Here is a 15,505-nt window from a genome sequence, read left to right as displayed (position 1 = left end):
CAGATCACAAAAATGGCCCTATTTGTGTTTCCAGTAATCTATATGTGAATGCAGTCCAAGTGGCTTTTTTTGGATAAAATTGAATGACCAATGGATAAATATACATGTGTAATTAAAGACCCTGCCACAAGAGGGTGCTGTCATAAAGTTTAGATGTATGGGGCATCATATATCATCTCTCTCTCTCTCTCTCTCTCTCTCTCTCTCTCTCTATCTCTCTGTGTGTGTGTGTAATTAAAATAGCATCATCGGCTGTGTCAAACTGGCACTTACAGTGCATTCATGTACATTTTCAGCAGTAGGCTCATGTGTTCTCCCTGGGAATCCAACCTATGACCTCGAATAATTAGCATTGACTGGCTTTGTTAGACCGTTCCTCCCACCTCCCTCAGTGGATTCATGTCTCCGTGTAGAGCGCAAGGCTTTGGGAGTGTTTGCCTTGGCCAACAGAATCAGGGTGAAACTGGACACTTCACTTCAGCTGTGACCACGCAGTGGCATAACATACAGTATGGCATGGATGCCATCAAACAAGAATTTATTTTTAGCAAGGGTCAAAGCCCCGCAAAACTTTATATGGCAATGGAATCCTGTTGCCCACTGCAATACCTGTGTTTAAAGGAAAGCACTCAATGCATGTCGACCGCTTAGCTTCTGTTGCTTCCTTCAGGTAAAAACTGTCATTTCTAGTGCTTGACTGTTCTGGACTCAGTCCATGTGTCATAACATACCCGTGTCCGGAGCGTCATCCCAACCCTCCAACCCCCACGAGGCATCAACTTGTGTGTCTTTTTAAAGGAGAGCATAGAGAGCGAGTCCTGCTCTTCTCTGGGTGGTGCGCACACAAATTGTATCTTGTTCCTAATATTTTGGCTTTAGCTAGGAACAAAGTAAAAATAAAACAAATTGTAAACCTTTTCAAGTGAAGCATAACAGTGACATGAAGTGGGGTTCGGTGCTTTTAGGGGTTCTGTTAACTTTTAGTTATCTGTGCTGGAGCGAGAAGGGCCTGGAGTTCCCCAAATATGATGGGATAGATCGTGTCCATCAACTGACCATCAATAACTACAAGTCTGTGATGAAGAGATATGATGCCATGGTCATCTACTACCACAAGCCTGTTGGCGAGGACAGCATGTCCAGAGAGCAGTTTGAAATGGAGGAACTTGCTTTGGAGGTGCGTGGGAAATGATGAGAGGATAACAAATGTGAAAGGTCCAAATGACCTTTAGTGGACCATTGGATGTCTGCGGAAATGGGGTTGAGGTAGGGTTTTGGAGCAGTCTTGAAATGATGGCAAAGCTCTGCCATTTGTGGTCTATGAAGTATTATTATACTAACATGTTAGTTGTCATATGGGTTAGTTTCCTCCCAGGTGTTGTGCACTCTTGAAAATAAAGGTTATTGTGATTCCATAGAAGAACCATTTTTGGTTCCCCAAATTACTTTTCAGTGATCCATTTTTTTAGTGTTAAGAACATTTTAATAATCTAATGATCCTTTTTCCACTATAAACAGTCATTTGTGCAATAAAAAGGGTCTATGGATGTTAAAGGAACCATTGAGTCCAGTAAAAAACATTTTTAATTGTGTAGGTGTTGATGGTTGATGTTCAGCTGAGTTGCTATTAGTCTGTCTGTGAGTAACACAGTGAAAAAAAATCTATTAAGGCTTGAGTGGTTCTGTCATTTATTTCATGTGCATCAGCATTTTACAGTCATTGTAATTTCCATGGTCTCCCATCCCTCTTGCACTGTCAGTATCCGAGACGCTCTAATACTGGCTTTGACAAATTAAATTTTGAATTTTTTGAAATTTTGAGATCAAACTCTATCAAAAATTATATTACCAGAAACTAGGGCTGTTAATATAATAAAATATGTTGATATATCTAGATTAACTCTCTGATATAATATATCTCAAGAAAGTAAAGCAAACCCATAGGTTTCAACATTACATTAACATAAAATTAATGTATTTCGCAATAGTTAAAGTTACAAAACTTACAAAAGTTAAAGAAGGTAAAATCAATATGCAGCATTTGCTACTTTGTTACAGACATTCTTGACAGAAATTCTAAATGCTAGCAATTGCTTTGCTAGTTTTCCTCAGTGATAATATCAAGCTGAACTTAAGTTAGTTTTTGTTGTTGTTGTTTCTGGATAAAAAAGTACATGGAGATTTGGTGAATGCATGCTAAATCATATAACATAACAACATGGACCTGAATATGCTGCTTCCTTAGAATAACCATCATTAAAGACTTTAATAAGGTGACTTGTTCGGTTTACTTAGTTTTGTCATGGCCAGGAGTTTAATGTGTACACAAACCTGCATGACCATAGCAACCCGGGATTATCAGAGATGGATTCATTCATATTTTATTTTATTTTGAATTCCAAAATTATTATGTTAATTATACATATATTTTTTATGCATTTACGTTTTATGGATTTATGAAATTTTATGTAAATGTTGAGCATTTATAGTATGCTATTATTTACAAATGTATCCAGAACGTTAAGTAAAGAGATCGAAATTGAAGTAAAAAAAATAAATAAATTATATAAACTAATTAAAAAATATAACCAATATTAAAAGGCTAATAAAATTAATGTACACATATTACGGGGAAAGACTATCAGTTAATGGATTTACCAGACAGTAGGATGGATTAAAAAAATGTTTTTATATTTTATTACTTTATGTAACATTTATTTATGATAAACTTCATTTGAATGCTGACGATCGCATGCAATACATGCATGCTGTACTGAATATTTAATGCTGTGTTCCAACCAGACGTGACTTGGGTGAATAAATCGCGCTATTTGCGCGTAGTTGCACGGTTGAAAATGTTTTGCTCTATTTGTGTCTGGTGTGAACGCACCATAAGAGTTGGATAGTGTTCTGTTTATAGTGCAGTAACGTTAGGCCTAATATACAGTTACAGAGATTTGCACAAATGGCCAGGTTTCCCTTTGTTTCTTTTTACCCAAGTATAAATTAGTTTGTCTTAATTTTGCACTTGAATTTTATTTTCAATATTTCTTTTGTATATGTTTTTATTTCTATGCATATCATATGGCAGGCTGCAATCTACTGAGTTCAAATAAATACAACATTTTCTAAAATACTTATAGTGATTTTATTCTTCAATCAGTTAATATAAACATCTTATATATTAAAGAGTTTATAGGACGTAATAGCATTATAGACCATAAAAAATAATGTCACAGTTACTTTGCTGAGTAACTAATTACTTTTACAAAGTGGTAACTGAGTCACTAACTCAGTTACATTTTAGGAGAAGTAATTTGTAACTGTAACTAATTACTTTTTTAAAGTAAGATGACCAACACTGATCACGTTGCCACGAGTTGTGCCGTGGCCATGACAAAACTAAGTAAACCGAACAAGACACCTTACGGGCATCGTACAATTCAGCACCGACGGTGTTCTGGTGTTCAGGGCGCACGCAGATAGAAGTGGCTCAATACGCTTGAACACCGAATTTACCTCTTTTTGCTCTTGGACCGACAAATACATACAACATATGTCAAAATACCCATCTTGGAAAGTACGTTCGAAAAAAACTGTCGGTTATGTCTTAAGTAAAGGTAAAGTAAACAGTGGAGAAAGAAATCAGATGTACAGTATGTCATTATAATGGATCCATTCATTGTCTCTTAAAGTGATTGTGCCCAATTTAGCTACAAGCTGCTGTAATGTTAATACAAGAAAATGAAAGAAAAAAATCACTCACTGCTCTTGACTGGATTACTTTGTAATTTGAACAAGAATCAATGTATATGTAACCCCTCTCTCCCGGGTCCTCGCCGCCATACCTCGTTCTTGTTCCGAGTGGGTCTCGAACCTGGGTCTCCAGCATAGGAGGCGGACGCACTAACAAGGAGGCTAAAGGACTACAGCCACTAGCGTCTAGAGGTAGTGCGTCTCTTGAGATTGGGGAGTAAGGTTTACCTGCAAAGCACTACTCGCTGGCCTCCGTTACACTCACCCCCCTAAAACTCACTCCCATCTGGGTCATGGCACCAATGTATCCCCTCTCTCCCAGGTCCTCGCCGCCACACCTCGTTCTTGTTCGGAGTGGGTCTCAAACCCAGGTCTCCAGCATAGGAGGCGGACGCACTAACAAGGAGGCTAAATGACTACAACCACTAGTGCGTCTCTTGAGATTGGGGAATGAGGTTTACCTGCACAGCACTATTCGCTGGCCTCCATTACACAGAGTCAAACCAACAATTATTCAGACACCATATATAATCTTTGAGAGCGCTGTACATTCACTCCCCCCACCTACAATTCCTGCCAGCCCGAGACTCAAACTCACAACCTTTGGATTCAAGTCCAATACTTTTAACCGTTAGGCCACGACTTCCTACACTGAAGACTATGCAGTGCTATTTTACATTAATTATTCCGTTTCCGTACCTGGACACCTACAAACCTGAAAAAAACATTGTGCAAATAGCACAAATAAATAAATATAATGAACATATAATTTCAAACAGGGCCCCCTGTACTACCTACACTGGGGCCCCGCAAACCCCAGCTACGGCCCGGCTTGTATCTTACAGTGAGAAAGCTTCATTGTGTGTTATTCCTGATGTTCCTCTTCAGCAGAATGTGATGTCTGAAAATGCTGTGTGTTTACTCTCTTAAGCTTTCACAGCTCTGTCAGCTCACCCACGGAAACTCCCTGCCAATGCTCCATCACTGAAGAGGCATCAGTGTCGTGATTTCTGGATGTTTCTTATGACTGCCACGTTAAGAGACGTTTAGTGACTTTGCAGATGCACTTAAATGAAAAAAGACAAGATTTTGACCTTGAGTAACTGTCCCGTGGTTATGCAACTTTAAAATGCCTACCTGACAGTGTTGTGGCTCCAGAAACCTATGAACCGAGTCCAAGGTGCTGCTTTGAGCTAAATGCAGATATGCTGATCTTTCATCATGTTTTCCCTTGTGAAAATGAGGTGCCCTTTAAATGTACTGAAAAAACACTTGCAGTGTACTTCAAATCTTAAAAGTATTTACTGTATGTGTAGCAGGTTTAATCTGGTTGTGTTCTCACTCGATGAAGACAGTGCTGATGAAGGAGGTCTCAGGATATTTTATTCTGCAGAAATGCAAAGTGAAATAATTTTTTTTGGACACAAGTCTCTCCTCTTCACTCTGCCCGGACAGAATTGCGAAAACTAGTAAGCTAAATCAGTCACAGTAAAGCATTCAAAATGCAATCATTCACATTAATTTCCATGACATTACAGCCTTACATTACATTTAGACATTCTTTATCTCATGAAATAATGCAATGAGCAGAGTGAGAGAGAACACAACTGATTAACAAACTTAAGTACACTTTTAAAATTCATTTAAATGCCAGTTTCAAAAGAAATTGCATTAAAGTATATTTCACTTTGTCATAAATGCTTGTTAGTATATTCAGCAGTAACTTAACTATAATTAGGAATTTACACTGAATAAAATTATAAAGGCAACACTTTAGTTTTTCCCCACATTTTTCATGAGCTAAACTCACAAATACACAAAAGGCCTATTTCTCTCAAATATTGTTCACAAATCTGTCTAAATCTGTGTTAGTGAGCACTTCTTCTTTACAGAGATAATCCATCCACCTCACAGGTGTGGCCTATCAAGATGCTGTTTAGACAGCATGATTATTGCAAATGTTTGCCTTAGGCTAGCTACAATAAAAGGCCTCTATAAAATGTGCAGTTTTATCAGACAGCACAATGCCACAGTCGCAAGTTTTGAGAGAGCATGTAATTGGCATCCTGACTGCAGGAATGTCCACCAAAGCTGTTGTCCGTGAACTGAAGGTTCATTTCTCTACCATAAGCCGTCGCCAAAGGCATTTCAGAGAATTTGGCAGTATATCCAACCACAGACAACATGTAACCACAGCAGCCCAGGACCTCCACATCCAGCATCTTCACCTCCAAGATCGTCTGAGACCAGCCACCCGGACAGCTGCTGCAACAATTTGTTAGCATAACCAATGAATTTCTGCACAAACTGTCAGAAACCGTCTCAGGGAAGCTCATGTGCATGCTCGTCGTCCTCATCGGGGTCTCGACCTGATGGCAGTTCGTCGTCGTAGCCAACCTGAGTGGGCAAATGCTCACATTCGATGACATCTGGCACTTTGGAAGTGGGGTTATGGTATGGGCAGGTGTATGTTATGGACAATGAACACAGGTGCACTTTATTGATGGCATTTTGAATATACAGAGATACAGTGATGAGATCCTGAGGCCCATTGTTGTGCCATTCATCCACGACCATCACCTCATGTTGCAGCATGATAATGGATGGCCCCATGTTGTAAGGATCTGTACACAATTCCTTGAAGCTGAAAAATTCCCAGTTCTTGCATGGCCAGCATACACACCGGACATGTCACCCATTGAGCATGTTTGTGATGCTCTGGATCAGCATATACGACAGCGTGTTCCAGTTCCTGCCAATATCCAACAACTTCACACAGCCATTGAAGAGGAGTGACCAACATCCCACAGCCCCCAACTAACAACCTGATCAACTCTATGTGAAGGAGATGCGTTGCACTGCGTAAGGCAAATGGTAGTCATACCAGATACTGACTGGTTTTCGGATCCCACCGACCCCCCCAATACAGTAAAACTTTAAATTTCCGTCCATCATGGCAATGTTGGACATGTGACTTTTGGAACAAACCATTACTGATTTATAGGGGGTTTTAAAGGGAGATACACAGCTGACACTGATTTCTTGGACATACAAAAAAATGTAATGAAGACGCATGAGCACATTTTTTTTTTTAATTTTCTCATAATTTAATGATTATTTTGGATAAACATTTATACTAATATATACAGAAACATTTTTAGTGCTAATCTGAAGAGCAAAACCTCACATTTACCAAATCAGACATCGCGAAAACAGCTAATTCAAGTAAAGAACATGCCATTTATCACAAGACAAAAGTGGGATATCGGGTTGATTTCCGTATTAAATTAATTTTCCCCTGATATAAAAGTGATCATAGTTTGAAGTGAAAAATTGATAATAGAGTCCATGGACATGACACATACCCCTAATTATAGATCGACTCGTCTGTGTGTTTTGAGATTCTGTTGTGACCTAGGCCTAGTCCACACGGACACGGGTATTTTTATAACCAGAGTTTTTCCTCATGCGTTTAATAAAATCCTGTCCACATGAAAACGCCAAAACATGCTATCAAGCGTTGTCAAGAGTATGCCACACCAGCAGGCGGCGATATAACCCAAATTGTAAAGTCACCTTGCCCAATCAGAAGCAGTCAGCAGCGCACAATCTGACTCAAACACAGCAGATAACGGCACACACTCTGACGTCACAAGGCAAAAACCCCGGTTATACTGTCCACACGACAACACTGCAACCGGCGTTTCTGAAAATGCTCACCCTGGCCGTAGTTTTCAAAAATGTTCGGTTTCGGTGGCCTGAAACTGCGTTTTCATGTGGACGAAAGGCCGAACCGTGTAAAAAAAGTCACGGTTATAAAAATACCCGTGTCCGTGTGGACAGGGCCCTAGTTTTTGCCTGTTTTCTTGAGTTCATTGTTCCCACCTGGTGTGTTAATTATCACATTCATTATCTGGTGTTTGTTAATTGGCTACATTTTACTCTATTAATTCCCTTAATTCATTATGACTATCCTTTTTCCTTTCATTCCTCATTAAAACTAATTTTAGCGTGTATGACCAATGTTCTCATATTCAGCCGCTCTGTCCTCCGTTGCTCGTTCTGTCTTTGAAAGTTTCAGATTCTTTCTTCGTGTCCTCACTTACCATGTTTTTGCCCATGATATCAATTCAAGCTAAACTTTGTTTGAGTTCAAGCTGAACGTGTGTCATCTAGTGGATCTGGCCATTGACACTGCTGCTAATAAACTCGCTGCAAAATACAGTGTTCATTTCATTTCAAGTCGAATTGTGTGTGTTATGGTTTCTTTTTATGTGAAGCCCAGAACAACACTGTGTTCTGTTTCACAAATGCATTATTTATCATGTTAGTCAGACTTTATTTGAGTCTGCCAATAACAAAACTTGTTGCTCGTTACATAATCAACAAAATGGTGCGGCACATTGAGAGCATTTGAAATATTCAGCACAGCACGGCAACACTCTGATGAATATCATGGAGTAACAACACAACACAAAACAGACAAAACCCATAAACTTCATTAATGAACTTCAGGTTTTATTTTTCATTGTCATGATTGTACCTCTAATTGTCATTATGATAGGTGAATCTCAAAAGTACTAGATTTGGTAAGGTTTTAGATGAGGACTGTTCAAAAGTGTGTGATTATTAATTATTAACCTGCTCTGTGTATAATGGTGGGATGTATTCATACTGTATCTCTTATTCATGTAAGAAAACAACGTTTACATTTATCTCTTATTCATGTAAGAAAACAACGTTTACATTTAGCAGAGCAGAGTGACTATAGTAAAAAAATTCAGTGACTGGTTTGTATCACTGAGTTAATGCAGAGAAGTTCAGCCAAACCACATTCAAAATCGTCATTTCAGTGACCGCTAGAGCTGGACTCACATTACAAACGGTCATCGCCTGTTCAGCCATAAATCATCAAGACTACCGGCTAATAAAGACATAAGAATGCATCATCGCTTGCTTGTTATTTGTTTAAACGGACTGTGTTTATCTGTTGTAGTGATGCAGTTGGTTTAGATCTGACCAGACTTATGCAGAAGTCCAGGTAAACCCTAGGTTGCATACTTTATCCCTGAACTTCAAAAATCATCCATCATTCATGGTCTGAACCCGTCGTGTTGTTCTCTTGTGATTCACATATATAGACTAGCAGTGTGAATTTTTCATGGCTGCCCGGTGGAGTCTTACATAATAATCTTTGTGTGCTTCACGGCACATATGAGTTATTAATGCGGAAAATACAGGCTCAACCCACAGGCTATTTCCCAGACACAAACAGAGCTTTTTGCAGCTATTTCTCATCGAGACTTGCTGTTTAGGTGGTTTTTTAAGATGGTTGTTTTATTCCCCATCTGATGTGGTTTTGGCACATTCATGGGTAGAGAAGCAATATTGTCTTAACATTGTGCAGATTTGAATGATATTCAATATACAGTAGGCCATCATCTCAGTGTTTATGAAGGGCTCTGAAATTACTTAAAGGGATGTTTAATGCAAGAAATAAAATATATTTAAATAATAAAGGTAAATGAATAGAATGATTTTTTTTTCAATATATACACTAAATATATACTTACATAATAACTGTAAACATATATATATATATATATATATATATATATATATATATATGGAAAAAACATTGAATCCCAGTTTTGAATTGACTGGCAGAATATAAATATGTTTAATAAAACAAGTGCTATATACAGTATATGATGCTGTATCTTTAAGACTATATTTTTAAAGAAATTAGATGCAGTCAGGACAATTACATAATTCCCCTGTCAGTTATGTCATAGATTTTGTTTTAACCTCGTGCTCTCTCCTGCTAGTATATTTCCTGTTCTCATCTGCTCACAGCTATAAACCAGACAAACTGGATGTATCTCGACTCCATCGAGCCTTTATGAATGAGTAGTCAGCTTCACATGCTTCATTATCTTTCTCTGTGTGTCTCTCATCATTGCAGTAGAGAGCTGTGTTCTTTCAGGAGTTCATATTACAGCTCAATCACACTCATAAGAGCACTTGCAGCTCGCAACCATTGATGAAGATCTGACATCCACTGCCCTCCACAGATTCTATCAAAGCCTTAAAGGGTTAGTTCACCCATAAATTACTCACGCTCAAGTCATCTTATGTGTATGTGACTTTCTTCTTTCAGACGAATCCAGTCAGAGTTATATTTGTAAAAAAATGTCTTCAATCTTTCAAGCTGTTTATTGCCACTCAGAGGGTGTTACAGTGCATCAGTCCAAAATTAGAAAAAATAAATAAAATAAAATTATCTCACACCGCTCTGGGGGGTGAACAAAGTCCTTCTGTAGCGAATCGATGCGTTTTTGTAAAAAAAAAGTAAATAAATTGTATGATTTGTAAAGGAGAATGTTGGTAGATCTTGATAAAAAGTCAAAAGGAGACTGGTTTTCCTTAAGGAAGGAAACTTTGCTTCTTTTGATCCTGTAAACAAACGTTGGTTTTCTCAAGACTCACCAGCTCAACGCTGACCTCATACGTCCACAGCTGCTTCCGTTTCCCAACTGTTGGCGCAAGCTAGATTAAAGTGATTATTACATTTTGAATATGGATATTTTTCTTACAAAAATGCATTGAGTCACTACAGGAGGACTTTAATCACCCCAGGAGGCGTGTGAGACACTTTTTTTTTTTCATGGATGGGCGCTTCTTGTTTAACTTATTTTGGACCAATGCACTGCAACACTCGCTGACTGGCATCAAACAGCTTGGAAGAACAAAGACAATATTTAATATAACTCCAACTAGATTCTTTTGAAAGAAAATACATATAGGATGTCTTAAGGGTGAGTAATTCATGGCCTAGTTTTCATTTTTAGGTGAACTAACCCTTTAAATTTCAGTGCAGCTTATGGTGAAGAATTGACATGTCAACTGACCGCCCTCATGTGAATGTGAATGCTTGCTCTGTAACAAAGTTTCTTGATGCACAGTGTATTTAGGCAATTGCAAAATCAGAATCAGTGGAATAAAGATATCACATGCTCAGGATTCTCATTTGAAAAAACTCTCAAACTAAAGGAAACAAACAATTGTGAGCTATTAATTGTAAGATGTAAACTCTGAATTCTTAAAAAACAAAGTACAAACTTAGAAATATGAACTCAATATCACAAGGTAAAAAAGAAAAAAAAAAAATAGCCAGAACTGATACAAATAGTCAAAATTACATTTTATTATTTTTGACCAATTGCACTGCACTAATCTTTTTTTTTTTTGTCTCTCACATTCATTTTGATGTTTGATGTTTGACATTTCATTTTAACAAAGACATTATTTTATATTATTTATTTATTCCCATTTTTATATCTATTATTGTATTTTTTTTATTGTTATATTCATTATGAAATATTTTATTTATTCATGAATTTCTCTATTTAGCTAGTTAGTTAGTTAGTAAAGTCCTTTGATTTACCACTGTAATAAAACTGTGGTTATGGTCATTAATATGCCAGGAAATGTCTCAGGTTCTGCATGTAACCATGATTCCTTTGAGTTCCTTTGGAAGGGAACCATGGTTACTACTCGTGTACTGCAGTAAATTCATGGTAAAATTTCATTAAGGGGAATAGGACCATCTGGTATGATAATGTGGTACTAATGTTAAACAAGTGCATTGGTGATTGGCAGAGGAGAATAAAGTGAGCATGAAGATGATTGAGCTCTGAAGTTTCATTAGATATTGTCTTGGTGCCTTTATATGATTGTACTATGTCTTGCTCAGTAATCATAGCTGTTTCATATTTCCCAAGCGTCTTCAAACAGCAAACACTCACTGAAATGTTGGGTCCATCAGATTAAAAGCATTATTCTTTTTTTTGTCTGTCTTTGACGTCTATCATCACTCATTTTTATGGCCGTTAAACAGCGAGCTGCAGTGAGATGCACCGCCTCAGAAGATGCACACACTGTCCTCTCTCTGGATGAGTGTATGTGTGGAGGCCACAGAAACAGACGCTGCCGTTTAGTGAGTCAGAGGTGAGGTGATGTGCTGCTTCACATGAGTCGTCTGAACTCAGTCACTCACTGAACCACCAGCACAATCCTAGACAGCATGGGTCATCCGACTCCTCCTCAGGGACTGTAAATGCATCGCAACAGAAGAAATGACAGACAGTAGCTGCTCACTTTAGCTCTCAGCAGACAGTTAATGGCAGGTTTACACTCAGCAGGTTCTCTTTGGTTCGATTAAACTGAACTCTGGTTTGCTTGCTCTGCCATAAAAGCTGTCCAATACTTATGTGTTTTGTTCGCATCTTTAGATCCGGTGTGAACAACGAGAGTGTGAATGCTAAGCGAACCAGCACTGAATGTATCAGTTTCAAGTGAGTGCTTTTTTAATCCAATTTAGTTCTTGAAATTGAACTGAATTTCAATTGAGGACACAAACATGATCCAGAACTGCAGGTCAAATCTGAATGTAAGGATTTCACTGGAAATCATGCTGCAAAAGTGAAGTCTTGGCTGGAAGTTTTGAAAATGTTTCAAAAACCTTGGTGTTTGAGTGTTTATAGGCTTTACACACAGAGAGAACAAGAGGTTGAACACATTTAGCGTTGAATCGTTGTATTGAAAGCATAAAAACAGTACGAATAAGAGGAATAAAACATTTTGGATGGGAGAATGAGTCCTTCAGAGCAATTCAGTTTCTCATCTAAAACACAGTCATTTTAACTGGACTTTTCAGTCCTTTCACGGAAAACATGATTATGTCAAAATTAATTTTTGGTGTTAAATCAGTAAACCGAGAAATAGCCTTTTTCTCTCAGTTTCTAAGCGTCTGTCTCTGTCTGAACACATGCTGTCAGATATGAATCATAGCTGAGTCATTTCAGCTGTCACCTTCTCACAGCAATGAACAATCTGGTGACACAAGTACACAACAACCTTTATTTACAAAAAAATACCAGTTAGCTATAAGGATCTAACAAAAATGTTGACTGGTTTTACTAATTAATTTACCTTTAGATTTAGATTTTTCTCCATTTGTGATCATTGAACAATTTGGTATCTTTTTCCGTTTTATCCAAACAGATGAACGTGAATCTTGCAGCGTTTTGTTACACTGGTCATTGCACGTATCATGGAGTTTGGAAATGAAACTTCAGTTGAGTGATGCTAAGAGGTTAAACATTTAAACATAATGTCCCACCATTCTTAAATATGACTGGTAGTCTTCTGTGACTCCATGGTTACTGTGTTGAAGCACCATGTCATTTTATCTTGCTTTTACAAGTCTCATATTTGACAGGACTCACAAGTGCAATGCTGTTCTTCTGAGCAAGATCATGTCAGAAAAGCCAAACATATAGAGCCGCTTATATAATCTAAATGTATTCGCTTACAAATCATTCACTATGCTAAGAGTGTTTTGAGCTCATTACATAGTGCTGTGCAATGATATAATAGTGAATAATTGTTCCCTGTTCTAAAGTGTTACCAAAAATACTATTTCATTCTTTATGCTTAAAAACAACAACAACAACAACAACAAAAAAACGTTTAATTCAATGTTACTTAATCGTGTCCCCTGACCTTTCTCTGCAGTTGCTCACAAGCCCCGCCTCCCTGACGTACAAGGTATGTTCAGAGCCTCTTGTGAATGACTTGTGTTTTGCGCTGTTCTCTCTTTCTTCTTCTGTGTTTCTCAAGTCTGGCTTATCACTAAAGCTTCATCCAAACCATCTGAACAGCATCCTTCCCCCTCACTAGGGCTGCTCGCTATCCAACCTAAAGCCCTTTTATGACATGTGAGCGGTCTGTAAGACCCATGGAGAGAATGAATGATGCTTCTTCAGACGTGTTGGATGTGGCCGGTGAGTTTCCACAGGATAGCACTTCCTGTGAGGCCGAGACAATTAACACATCTGTCCACTTAGTGGCCTGTTCTTGAATGTGACGCTCACCCTCGAGAGGAGCAGAGCTTTACTTCATGAGCTGTGTTAAATGCTCAGAAAGATGGGGACAAACTCTGAGGTAGAGAAATGGAGGAATGAAGCTGAAGTGTCTTGTTGTGAGTGACGTAACGCTGACCATTGCGTGCTGATTTATTAGTCAGGGATGTAAAATAATTGTTTGAAAATGCCGCCATCATTCACTCACCCACATGTTGTTCGAAACAAGTGGCATCTGTCAACTTCTGACAACATGCTATTCATGCATCAAGTTTAAATATGTGCACGATGTGAGAATTTCAGAGAATAACAACTTGTTATTGTATGACTTCAATTATACCGCATCAGTCATATAGACTCATGTCCTGAGGTCTGTGAGCATGGCTCCCTTTTGTCGAAAAGAAGTACACTTTAGCATATTATATGAATATTATAGTTTAAGGAATAAACTGAACATAAGTGTGAAGTTACATGAACTTTGGACAGTTTTTGGAAAGTACATATTTTTAATTCCATAATTGCATGTATTATATTTGAAATATGACTTTAATGTACTTTCAGTTAATAATAATAATAATAATAATACATTTTATTTATATTGCACTTTACACATGAAGAACACATCTCAAAGTGCTACAGGTGCACAGATAAAATAACTGAACATAAAAACTGTCAAAAACAGCATTAAAACAACAGTTGAGTAGACTTTAATGCAGTTTCATGAAGGGTCAGAGGCGTGCAAGTTAAAACAGGCAGTAATCAATCACCGGCGTCAGTAACATGCATATGTTGTTGATGTCCTTGTGCATTGGTGTGTCTGTATATTTATGTATGCGGTTGACCCAAGCGGCAGCATAATCATACATTAGCACCTGTGTCCATATGTTCAGACTTTGACAAGCCCGATCAGAGCCTGCATTAGTCAGATCTCTTGTCTATCTTCAGCTCCTATTTCACACAGATTTAGAAGGTGCAGAGGCAGCACTTCTGCCATTGGCTTCGATTGCCTCATGTCTCGTTTGGCTAAATAGTGTGAGGGAGAAGCATCTTTGCCTCATTGGTTCATTTGTTTTATGGCTGCATTATGGCTGTTTTAATGAATGGTCCAACACAGTTAGTGAAGGACTGAAGGCTCTGCATTGATGTACTATTTGTTTAGCTCTGACAGACTCTGATTTAGGTTTGCATACAGTACAATAAACTCTTTCTTATTCCTGCAGCTTGCTGCGCAGGTGCTCGATGATCTTGACGACGAGGACATTGGATTCGGCCTGGTGGATTCAAAGAAAGACCGAGCTGTTGCTAAGAAGCTGGGTAATATGAATGCATCTGAGATCCATCATCTTCCATTTTCTGCATGTAATACAATTCTTGTCTTCACTTTCCGATAGCCATCAGTCTGTTGAAGTATACACTGCTGGTGAAGAGCAAATGAAATTGAATGCTTTAAGAATGTATAAGATAAAACTCATTTTTTTTTTCTCTCTGTAGCAAAAGGATTAGCTGTTATTGTATATCCTTACACTGTCTTGTGTTTCATCATAGCCTATAAACTGAAAAACATTTGGTGTCGGATTTACTCTGAAATAATTTTAAACATTTGGTAATCATAAATATTTATAAACAAACAAGAAGTAGCACGTTTAATTAAAGGTGAAACTGTGAAAGCATAACGACTGAAATAGTATTTTCTTGTAAAACATAGACCAATTATATTTTGGTTATTATTATAAAAAATATTTTTTTAAATAATAATAATAATAATAAAAAAAATGAACAGTGTGTCCACTTATAATTTATTAGCCTCATGCTTACAACAGTTC

At 37.8% G+C, this 15,505-nt stretch overlaps 1 pseudogene; it reads left to right on the top strand.

Moving 5' to 3' along the window:
• Positions 1–803: 803 nt before the first annotated feature.
• The window catches only part of LOC132099238 (calsequestrin-1-like), a 34,375-nt pseudogene continuing 19,673 nt past the window's right edge, over positions 804–15,505 (top strand).

Source organism: Carassius carassius, chromosome 2, assembly GCF_963082965.1.
Source record: "Carassius carassius chromosome 2, fCarCar2.1, whole genome shotgun sequence".
NCBI classification, from domain to species: domain Eukaryota; kingdom Metazoa; phylum Chordata; class Actinopteri; order Cypriniformes; family Cyprinidae; genus Carassius; species Carassius carassius.
Note: the sequence above shows the minus strand (reverse complement) of the source record. Positions and strands in the feature narration are given on the sequence as shown.